This window comes from Peromyscus eremicus, chromosome 22 (genome assembly GCF_949786415.1).
Source record: "Peromyscus eremicus chromosome 22, PerEre_H2_v1, whole genome shotgun sequence".
Lineage (NCBI taxonomy): Eukaryota > Metazoa > Chordata > Mammalia > Rodentia > Cricetidae > Peromyscus > Peromyscus eremicus.
The window spans coordinates 20,383,375-20,394,047 of NC_081437.1; the positions used below are offsets into that span (position 1 = coordinate 20,383,375).

The following is a 10,673-nucleotide window of genomic DNA, read 5'->3' on the forward strand; positions in this document are numbered from 1 at the left end:
TACCTCTGTACCGAACCTGGACACACGCTTGTGTCCTGTCCGTATCCACCAAACAATATAGTGTAACAATTATGTACGTAGCATGCACATTGTGTGAGGTGCTGTAAGCAGTCCAGAGTTGATTTAAAAGAGTGCAGGACCTGTGTAGATTCTATGCAAATACCTCACTGTCCTAAGAGACTGGAGTATCTTCAGATTTTGCTATGTGGCGGAAGAGGGTATTTGGAACCAATCTCCTCCAGGTACTGCTGATTCGCTGCCTCCTTCCAATTTACAGACAAGGGGATTACAACACAGAGAATTATGTCGCATGGCTGCTCAGTGAACAGTGAGGGAATCGGGTTTGGAACGAAGATCCTCTAATTCCAAAATCTGCTTTCTTACCCCAGCAAAAGCTGCTCCCCATCAGGAGCTAGCCTTGCTGGTCCCCAGTATCCCTGGAAGGAAGACAGTCTTATACCTGCAGCTATGGCAACGTGGGAGAGCCCCAAGTAGTTAACTCTTTACCAACTACAAAGACACCGGTTGCTAGCAAAAAGCCACTCTACCTATGAACTGGTCCCCAGGGAACAGATGTTCTAGGGAGTGACCAGGGGCAAAATTGGCTGGGGAGCCAGCCCAGCTGTGTGTTACCAATATCTGGTTTTTTTTTTTTTTCTGTTGTCCCCGAGGCAAAGGGACACAAGGGCTCCTTAAAGTGGCACCACAATTGCTTTAATTAAGACTTCTCCAGAGAAATAGAACCAATATGTATAAAAGGAGACTATTGTTGAAATTTTGTCACCTGTTCTGTTGTGGAGGTCCAGATACCCGACTAGCCGCCATCTGCAGACTGGGAGAACAAGGGAGGTATAATTCAGACCTTCTGTTTCTGCTCTGACCCTTAATGAATAGCATGATACCACCCACATGCAGAAGGCTGTGTTTAGCTTATCCATCCAAATGCTGATTTCTTCCAGAAACACCCTCCTAGATACACCTAGGAATCATGTGCCACTCACTACCCGGACATCCCTTAGCCCAGTCAAGTTGATACACAAAGGTAACCGTTACAATAATCCTGTGATACAGCTTTTGCCCTTGTGGGAGAAATTCTCCAGGAACAGCAACACAAGGAATTCTTGGAGGACTCCCAGGCCAGAATGCCAAAGCCCAAATGTTGGACGTGTTGGGTAAAGGATGAGGAAGCCAGCAGGCTGGGGGTCCTTAGGGAGTTCTGGCTAGGCTTCTCTCCATGTATTTTGGTCCTTGCCATTGTTTTGATGTATAATGAGGGTATGGTGGCAGTGAGGGCTGGAAATGCCATTGAGGAACAACATTTGGGTGACTATCAATCATACTGGGCAGAGCACAGAGTTAGGGAAAACAGCAAACTAGTGACCCGAAGCAAAGATCAGAAAAACGAAAGCAACTTTTTCTAGCCATTTATCCTGTAAACCAGTTGGGGCTTGGACTTTTGTCTTAGGGTTTTTATCGCTGTAACAAAATACTATGACTAAAAAGCAAGTTAGAGTTTATTTGGCTTACACTTCTACGTTGCTGTTCATCACTGAAGGAAATCAGGACAGGAACCCAAGCAGGGCAGGAACCTAGAGGCAGGAGCTGAAGCTGAATTCATGGAGGGGTGCTACTTACTAGCTTGCTTCTCCTGCCTTGCTCAGCCCACCTTCTTATAGAACCCAAGACCACCAGCCCAGGGATGGCACCACCCGCCATGGGCTGGGCCCTCCCCCATTGATCATTAACTGAGAAAATGCCTTAGAGCTGGATCTCATGGAGGCATTTTCTCGACTGAGGCTCCCTCCTCTCTGATGACTCTAGCTTGTGTCAAGTGGACACAAAACCAGCCAGTATAACTCTGAAGCTTAAATTGTGAATATTTAAAAATTTATTTTCTGTATGTGTCCGCTTGTCTGTTTGTATACCATGTGAGGATATGTGCATCTCTCTGGCCCTGCAAGCTTAAATTTTAATTAGACCCAAGACCTTTCTTAAAAGGTTAAATAAGGAGGGGCAGGTCATTTAGTCAAAAGAGCCTTGGGAGGTAAGGAAGCCATGGAGGCTTGGAATTAGAATTGCCACTGATACTGTGGGGTTCTGAGCTGCTGTTTCTCAACATTTAAATAGGGCCCTGAATTCTTCAATCATTGGGAACAATATTTGACACACAGAAAGCATGTGATTGGCCATTGTACCTTTTAAAGTATTAGTCGGTATATTAGTCAGGGCTCTCTAGAGAAACAGAACAGACAGAGTGAGCATATAGATCACAAAGAGGATCTACTAGATTGGGTGACATTGTAGGGACTGGGTAGTCCAATAATGGCTGTCTTCATTCTAAGGAGGCTGACATCCTGGTAGCTACCCAGATCAGAAGGTTGAATCCCTTAGCAGTCTCAATCTTTCCCTGAAGAACTGGAGGATTCCTGGAGAGCCACTGGTCTGCAGTCCAAATGGAAAACCAAAGCGTCTGCGTTCTGATGGGAGTGAGGGACCACAGTAACAGAAGATGTGCTGACCAGGAAGAAGCATGCTTCTGTATGTCAGGGCTGTCTGTCACTGGAAGAGGCTGCCCATTCTAAAGGAGAGTCTTTCCCTCCCCATTAATCCTTCCTGAAAATACCTTCCGCAAACCTACCCAGAGATGTCTCTACATTGATCTGACGTCCAACTAACGAAGGGTCAGCGGAACTTGGGCTGATCTAGAACAAGAACGAGAAAACCATTCCTTGTTTACAAAGTTTTAAAGAAAGTGCTGGCAGGAAAGAGAGGAGCCTATAAAACGGTTACTCCAGAATCCTCCAGGGTACTCCCACTTCTGGGGCTCCTTCTATAATCCCAATGGAAGCTGTCCCTCTATTTAATAAAGTTTGTTGTCTCTGTGGCTTTTTATGTGTCCCCTGTGTTGTCGGCCTCCCTTTGTGTTTCCGTCAGCTCACTGTCCTGTGGAGTTCACAGCCACCTTCTCTGCCTCAGTGGCCTGCCTCTCCTTTGCTGTCACTTTCGGTTTTTTTTCTAGGTGGAGATGCAATTTCTTTCCCAGAGATGCAATTCTTTGTCCCTCCCAAGAATGAACTTGGTGGCACCCTAGAGGATCATCTCTCACCCAAGTCCCCATAACACAGCCAAGTTGACAGTCAAGAGGAGCCATCCAGGAGGTAAATCCACAATGATTTGACTGAGTCGGAAGCCTTATGCTAGCTACCTTTAAATCTGCAAATTGTTGCAGAATATATTTCTGTGGAGACCACGGAGATGAAGAAGGAAGGGGCAGAGGGCTCTTTCTAGGTCTCTGCGACTCAAGAGGTGGTTTGTGAGCCACCCCTACCAGAGGCATTAGCATCACCTGGGAGCTGAAAATGCAAATCCGTGGGCCCCACCCTACCCTGCTAAAGAATTTACATCTGAGCTCCAGAAGGTTCCTATGGCCCCTGCCTTGCAATCTCGGGTGGGAGTCACCTGAGACATTTTAAAGGCACCAGAGCCTGGTCTCACTCTGACAGATGGTAGTTTCTTTGGCCTTGGATGAGGCCTGGACATCTGGGTAGTTCTTAAAGCTCCCCAGCAACTCTAACATGCGTCAGGGGTTGGGAAGCATTTCCCTTTAACAGGTCCGAGGTGCCAGGGGCACCGGAAAGGACAAACTCAAGGAAGTCGAGGTGTCCTCCCAGCCATCCCCATGCAGATCCCCCCGTCTTGGCCTTCCTCTGAGGGCATCCCAGGACTGAAAAGGAAGGAGGCTGTTCAAGAATCCCGAGTTCTAATCTCAGCTCTGCTTCTCTGACTGTCCGTGTGTCCGTCCCTCAAGCCAGCCTGTGCTGGCCCACCGGCACTGAACTCTCCGTGGTGTCTGAAAACGAAATGTGCGGTCTTTCCTCCAACCGCGACATCTGGTGCTTCCCCACCCACTCTGCCCCTTTCCTGTTTCACGGTGCTGAGGAAGTGGCAGCTTATGCCAGCTGGGCTCCTGAGGGTCAGAGGGGGGCCTGGCTCCATCACATAGGAAGTCCGTTCTCAGTCCGCGGTGACAAGGATCAGCCGAGCAGTCCCCACCTTGGCAGAGTCATTGGCTGGGAAGGACTGGCTAAGGAGCCTTGGGTACAGCATTCTGTATCTGTCCCTCGTGGTGGCTTCATGGTGAATAAACAGTGACTGTGACAGTCAGCCAGGAACCAAGCACTTTATGTGAATTTTATCTCAGTTAGAAACCAAGAGTGAGTGAGTGAGCTCCACAGGTCCCCAGGGAAAGCTGAGTCTTCAGGGCGGTTGGCAAACAGCAGCGGGAGACTGAGGCAAGCTTGAGACTTAAAGCACAAGTTGGGAGGAGGCAATGGGAGGGAGAGCCAGGGAGAGAGCCAGACAAGTGTGGACAGAGACAGGAGATTGAGGGAAGCAACGACCTCACTCCAATTCTAGGCAGCCAAATGAGTCCTAGGTCAAAGGATGGGGGTTGGCTTCCAAGCAGAGTGAGAAGCCATGCTGGCTTGCTCTGGGACTATTCCTGTTTCATCAGCTAAGGTTTTATGTCCCCAGAAGCCTCATCACCCTGTTCCCAGGCCGGGGGCTGTGGGTGATGTTTGGACAGTGCTACGCAACAGGCTTTTCCTGGGGAGGTGGAACAGATAGGTCGGCTTACTCCAGAAAGGGAACCCACAGCAGACCAAAGTAACCACCGCAGCAAAGTCCAGCTTGGGGAACCAATGGGTTTTTGTTGGGATTACCAACAGAATGTGAGGTGAAGGGTTACTGACGGGAGCAGGGGTGACTCAAAAGCAGTTACATCACCCCAGAGCCGACCACATCCCAGGTGACAACCCACAAAGGCTGCAGCAACCCGGAGCTCTCTGCAACAACTTGTAAGCAGCTCTCCAGGTCTGAGAGGCTCCCCTCTACAGCACTACAGCCCAGCTGGTCAGCATCTCCTCAGCTGGCCATTGGTCACTTCTTCTCTAAAGCTGGGGGGCGGGCTTAAATCTTGTATGTTTTTCCAGGAGTCCAGTCGAAGAGAGAGAAGAGGGATTCTATGAGCAAGGGGCATTAAAATCATGATGGGGAAACGTACAGAGACAACCAAACTGAACTAGTAGGAACTCATTAAATTTAGACCAACACCTGTTGAGCCTCCACAGGACTGGAGTAGGCCCTCTGCATAAGTGAGATAGTTGTGTACCTTGATTTGCTTAAGGGGCCCCCCTGACAGTAGGATCAGGGTCCATCCCTGGTACATGAGCTGGCTTTTTGGAGTCCACTACCTATGGTGGGACACCTTGCACAGCCTTGAGGCAGGGGGAGGGGCTTGGACTTGCCTCTACTGAATGTACCAGGCTCTGCTGACTCCCCATGGGAGGCCTTACCTTCTTGTAGGAGGGAATGGGGGGTGGGGAGGGGGAGGCTGGAGGGGCGGGAGGAGAGAAGAGGGGAATCTGTGAATGGTATGAAAAATGAATAAAAAAATTTCTTAATAAAAAAATGCATATAATTTTTAAAAATCTTGCATGTTTCTCCTTTCCTACTTGTGTGATGTTTTATTTGCCTCCCGAGTCTCCGTCTCCTTCCTCATGGTTCAATTCTAGAGAAACCACCATGCAGCAGACAGCTGGTAAGAAAGAGGAGAGAGCCCAGGAAGGCGCTGCTCCTCAAGCATCTTACCTTGGTTTGGCTGATGGGCTCTGACATCTTGATTAGAAGTGGACCAGACATCCAGAATAAGAAACAAGGCTGGCCAAACGAATGGAAACACATGAACTATGAACTGGTGGCTGGGGGACCCCAGCTGGATCAGGCCCTCTGAATGGGTGGGACAGTTGATTGGTCTGTTTGGGAGGCATCCAGGCAGTGGGACCGGGTCCTGTGCTTGGTACATGAGTTGGCTGTTTGAAGCCTGGGGCTTGTGCAGGGTCGCTTGGCTCGGCCTGGGAGGGGGGACTGGACCTGCCTGGACTGAGTCTACCGGGTTGGTCTCAATCCTCGGGGGAGTCTTTGCCCTGGAGGGGATGGGAGTGGGGGTGCGCTGGGGGGAGGGGGAGGGGGGGCGGGAGGGGGGAGAATGGGGGAATCCATGGCTGATGTGTGGAATTAAATTATATTGTAAAGTGAAATAAAATAAAATTAAAAAAAAAAGAAAGAAACAAGGCTGGAGCTACCTGCTCCTCACCACCCCCAAGGTCCCACAAGCTGTCCCAGGCTCCCCTAGCCATGCTTCTTGTACAACCTCCACCCATGCATGACCTCCAGGTCCCAGTGCAATTGTTCATTTGCTTGTATTTCCTTGGGCTCCGAGGCCCTCGGGGTAAGGGGTACATCCTTCTTGCCTTTGTGCACAGCTATAGCCCTGCTCAGGGCCATAGCACCACCAGTTTCTGGGCAGGGAAGGAGGAAGGGATTCTTCTTGTGTTGTGGATCATTTTGGGAGCTTGAAGAAGTTTCGCTTCTCTTTTCAGAATAACGCTTTAAGTATCGTAAGATGCAGAAGGCTGCAAAGAGCATCGCTTCTGCTGAGATGCAGCTATGGAAAGATATTTCACAACACATAGATTCGTGGAAAAGTCACGAAGCTCCTTCTTTCTTAAAGCATTGCATGGCGCGGTCCAGCAGCGGGTGTATTTTTCTGGTCGCCATGACGACAAGTGTTATTTCACGATACCTGCAGCAAACGTGTTGTGAAAAATGAAAACACTCATGACTTCTATGTTGGTGAAAAGTAGGTACCGCTGACATTGCTGTGGTTTGTGCCCTACGCCCCTGATGGCAGGAAATACTGAAGTTCACTGAATTGTGTATTAAAATGTACATGTCATTTTGTTCTTTCTCTCGCACCCCTGAAGTGGTATGGACTCCTTCCTGTCTAAGAAATGCCGCAGAAACTAATGAAAAATAAGAAAAACGTGCCTTGCAAACTGTCGAGCGCAATGTCCTCGTGAATGCTGTTAGTCATGGAGGGATGTGGTGGTTTCTAAGATGGGCAAGAGAGATTGGAAGCAAGGCTCAAACCAGATTACTCATGAGCCAGGTACTGTGAGACCAGATGGGAATGGAAACTCCAGCTCTTTCTTTTCTGAGATGAGTGTGGAGTCTCCTAGACTATTAACATAATGAGCCTTAGCATGGAGTTAGAGTCTGAGCAGGCATTAGCTAAGGAGAAGGCTTCTGGGGAGGCCTGCCTCCTCACAGTTCCCAGAGCACCCTCTGGAGGGGCAATCCCGTGAGAAAAAAACTGCTACGCCCTGATAGCCCCTAGGGAGTAAAGGTGCATCCTAATTACAAGGTCTTGACGTGACTGATTTTTAGTAGTATTCTTATTTTTACTCTCTTTCCCTCTCTCTCTCCCCCTTTCTCCCTCTCTGTTTCTCTGTGTGCGCGTGCACACATGCGCGTGTGCAAGTGTGTAAGCCAGAGGTTGATGCTGTGTTTTTCTCACTTGCGTCTCCACTGTACTTTTTGAATCAGGGTCTCTCACTGAACCTGGAGCTCAGCAATTCATCTAGCCTGGCTGGCCAGACAGCCTCGGGGAGCCTCCCGTCTCCACCTCCCTGGCACTGGGATTATAAGCTTTTCTTATGTAGGTACTGGGAATCCAAATTCAGGTCCTCATACTTGTGAGACAAACATTTTACGACCTGAGTCATTTGCCCAGTTCACAGCATGAGTAGTTTTTTAAAAAATACCACCCTATGCTTTCAAAGGAACAGGGGAGCAGGGACCCTGCAATTGGAGGGTCTCATTTGTGGCACCAGTCCTGATGAGCTTGGGTAGGAAAACTGACCTCTAATTGGAGAACAGGAAATTGTGGTCCCACACGATGTCACTGCAGGACCCCAACCCCAGCCCATTGACATTTCAGCCCCCTACAGAGCATGCCCTTCCTGGCCCCTGCACAGCAGGGCTGAGACCCTGAGGTTATTTTGATCTTGTGGTGCTGGTGTCTGAGAGGCTGTGGTAGCTAGCAAGTTTCCGGTAGAGCTTTCTCTCCCCGTGCATGCTCTCTCTCTCCTCCAGGCTCAGGTGGCACCTACTTCCTGTAGCTTACCCTTGGCCTCGGAGAAGAACAGGGGCACAGAGGCCTTCGAAGGCTTTTACCTATCCCGTGTCTGCCTGTACCCCACCTTGGGTGTCCTAGCTCCATTTCCGGTGTGGAGACAGCTCTCAAGGTACTTCTCCTCATTTCCCCCCCCTCCCACTCATGACTCTGTTACATAGAAAGGACAGCTTTCTAGAAAGTCAGATTCACCAGGTTGGCTCTCAAACGTTTGACAGAGAGCCACACAGTCAAAAAAATATGTTGTCTATGACCCAACACAGATGTATGTGTATACGTATGTATATGGCTCCTTCTAATCCTTTGACTCCTTTTCTCCTATTCTAGACTTTTTTTTTTCCCTTGAAAAATTTTTGGTTGTAACCCACAAACAAATAAGTTGGTTTCACCACTATTGTGAGTCATAATTCAGTTTGAAAAATACCGTACCAGATACTTTTTTTTTTTTTTTTTTTTTTTTTTGCAATAGCTTTTCTTTCCTGAGCTAGGGATTGCTCTGGCTTTTGAGGTAGACTCATTTGGGGTAGAAAAGGAAGCTAATTCTGTGTTCTTATGACTTACTTAGAAGGGGTCAATATTGGGGATTCCAGAAATGGGCTTAGCCGAGGTAAATTTGGTCCCGTGTCAGCTTTATGAAACTGGCCGCAGAGAGAGCCTTTACACCATGATAATGGGAAAGCACAAGTCATTGCTTTTCTCATTTGGTTTTTCTCTCAGCCAGCTGCTTGTTAACGTATTTACTAGCACATAATTGATTCTAGTACTGGTCTTTCTGGTTGCAAATGCAGTGTGTTGTGACGCTTTCGGTCATCAGCTTCCTCATTGATGAAATACATTAAAAATGCCTACTTCACTGGTTGGGGGGTGGGATATATAGATTCATGGAGTCTTTTTTGGCGAGCAGAAGGACAGCAGCCAGAAGGAAACCGACATGCAAATAACCAATTTTCTGCCCAATGGGATTTGACAGATGAAGACCCCAGATTCCACTGCCTTTTATCATTTCCATCATTGCTAGTTACATGAAAACAAAATCATCTCCTAGATGAAAAGCCACCATTTGCAGAAGTGTGGTGAGAAACAGAAGAAATGGAGGGAGGCCAGAGCTCTGTAAATGTGAGCCAGACACAGAGCAGAGTAAATTCGCTTTGTTCACTTAGTTGGTTTCTTTCTGGCAGAAAATGGCAAGGAAACATTGCAAATCGATGGCCTTTCGATGTAAGCCTTCCATCCAGGTAACGAGAGAGAAGGGAATTCCACCAAATGAGGATTGTGAGTCACTAATTCTCAAGTGCCTAGTGCAAAGGCTTTAGAGTCTCCAAAGCAATCCAATGCCAGGTCCTGATGGCCCCTCCACATGACAGATGTCTCTGCCTGGTGCCTACAGAAGACACTGAGACTGAGAAAATCTGGGACTCTGTCCATTCATTGCTCTTGGAGACCATGCAGACAAAGGGCATACATAGGGATGTGTTAGTTTCCAGTTGTGGATGTGATAGTATTACAACATCAGTAGCTTAAACAAGGTAATTTACTCTCATTTTACAGTTCTAGAGGTCAGTGGGTCTGCCTGCATCTGCCTCACTGGAAAAATAAATGCACCATTATACTCTATCTATTTATCTATCTATCTATTCTCAAAATATTATCTATTTATCTGTATCTATATAGAGATCTATCTATAGATCTATTTGCATACCTATAGATCAATAGATATATCTCTACATAGATAGGTAGTTAGACAGATATTATTTTGAGAATTTCATGCATGCATACAAAGCATTTTGATCATATTTACTTCCAATCCTCCCCCTAACTCCTCCTCCAGATCCACTCATTTCTTCCCACCACCTTCCAACTTCATTCATGTCCTTTTTTTTTTTTTTTTTTTTTAACCTCCAGAGACTATCTCAGGGGAGGGGTATGACAAAGTTGACCCATTTGCACACCCAGCATTTTTTGTAAAATGCATCCTGGAGATCAAAGTCAGATCCTTGTACATGCAAAGCAAGCACTTCACTGACCGGGCCATCTCCCCAGCCCCTTTCTCACTCTTGTAATGCAATGACCCTTGTACCTAGATGGGTCCTCAGGCATAGGTCAGCTGATAAAGTAACAGCCTTACTTCCATCTGCAACCGTAACCCCACCCCTTGCATATGTAACATGACATAGTCACAAGCTCCCGAGATCAGGATGTGGACATCTTTGGGGTTGGGAGCATTACTCTGTGTGCCTCAATGGCTAACATCCCTTAAGCATTTAGTAAGGGCCTGATACAGTTCTAAGCAGGCTACTTTTAGTAACACATTTAAGCTCATCACAGCCATCATCCACAACGGTTTGTAAATGAGGAAAATGAGACAAAGAGAAGGCAAGGTAAGAGGAAGAGCTAGGCTGAAGAACCAGCTGTCTTATCCCAGAGTTCACATTCTTGTCAGAATCAGAGTTATTTGCGGGATGGATGAACCACCGAATTCTACATGATTTCATTCTTCTTTGAAGATCTAGAATCCTTTCAGAATGGAGCAGTTCCTCAGGTCTACCAGTGTTGGATGGGTAGACCAGTCGATGTCCACAGTTGCCTGATACTGAAGCTTGCTTCCTTGAGCATTGCTCATATAACCCTTAATCCACAG

General features: G+C 47.5%; 1 long non-coding RNA gene across 1 annotated transcript; it reads left to right on the top strand.

The window, feature by feature from the left end:
• The first annotated feature begins 2,887 nt into the window (after positions 1-2,887).
• Positions 2,888-6,796, top strand: LOC131897487 (uncharacterized). The gene is made up of 2 exons (XR_009375706.1): positions 2,888-3,158; positions 6,441-6,796. It is a non-coding gene; the product is annotated as an uncharacterized LOC131897487 (long non-coding RNA).
• The last annotated feature ends 3,877 nt before the right edge of the window (positions 6,797-10,673 follow it).